Source organism: Sapajus apella, unplaced genomic scaffold, assembly GCF_009761245.1.
Source record: "Sapajus apella isolate SASKATOON/1434 unplaced genomic scaffold, GSC_monkey_1.0 scaffold46, whole genome shotgun sequence".
In the NCBI taxonomy this organism is placed as follows: domain Eukaryota; kingdom Metazoa; phylum Chordata; class Mammalia; order Primates; family Cebidae; genus Sapajus; species Sapajus apella.
Window position 1 is genome coordinate 2,681,826 of NW_022436986.1, and position 998 is coordinate 2,682,823.

General features: G+C 32.8%; 1 long non-coding RNA gene across 1 annotated transcript in view; it reads left to right on the top strand.

Annotated features, from left to right (window-relative positions):
- Nucleotides 1-301: 301 nt before the first annotated feature.
- Nucleotides 302-998, top strand: part of LOC116524706 — a 17,329-nt gene continuing 16,632 nt past the window's right edge. Inside the window, exon 1 of the long non-coding RNA XR_004257452.1 lies at nucleotides 302-312. This is a non-coding gene — a long non-coding RNA (uncharacterized LOC116524706). The remainder of the gene's footprint in view (nucleotides 313-998) is intronic.

A 998-nucleotide genomic window follows, 5' to 3' on the forward strand; every position in this document is an offset into this window, starting at 1 on the left:
AAAAAAAAAAAAAAAAAAATATGTAATGTCCTTTATCTCTTGCAATCTTTTTTTGATTTAAAGTCTATTTTGTCTGATATTAGCATATTCAGCACCTCTACTTTCTTTAGATTACTATTTGCATGGAATATCTTTTTCATCAACCTACTTGTGTCTTTGGAACCAAAGTGAGTCTCTTATAGACAGAATATAGTTAAACCATTTTTAAAAAATCTATTCTGTCAATCTCTGTCTTTTGATTGCAAGTTTAATCTATTTACATTTAAAGAAATTACTGATAAAAAATAACTTACTTCTGTTATTTTGCTATTTGTTTTCTTTATGCCATATAGGTTTTTTTTTTTGTCTCTCATTTCCTACATTACTGCTTTTTTTTCCTGCTTAGTTGATTTTTTTTTGTAGTGAAATGTTTAATTTTTTTTCTCATTTCCTTTTGTTTATATTCTTTAGCTAGTTTTTCTTTGTGATTACCATGGAGATTACATTTAATATCCAAAAGTTTTTACACTGTAATTTGAATTTTACATCAGATTACATTTAATAACATAGATAAACTTTACTCCTTTAATAGTTCTTTTCCCAGCATTTTCAGCTGTTGATGTTACAGAATTCCATCTTTTTTTTAGACAGAGTTTTGCTCTTGTTGCCTGGGCTGGAGTGCAATGGTATGATCTTGGCTCATTGCAACCTTTGCCCCCTGGGTTCAAGTGATTCTCCTGCCTCAGCCTCCCAAGTAGCTGGGACTATGGTCATGTGCCACCATGTCTGGCTAATTTTGTATTTTTAGTAGAGACGGGGTTTCTCCATGTTGGTCAGGCTGGTCTTGAACTCCTAACCTCAGGTGATCTGCCTGCCTCGGCCTCCCAAAGTGCTGGGATTATAGGTGTGTGCCACCAGGCCTGGCCCAGAATTCCATCTTTATACATTAGATATTGAAAACCATCAGCTAATAATTTTTAATGTGTTCATATCTTAAATTATATAGAAAACAAAATGTG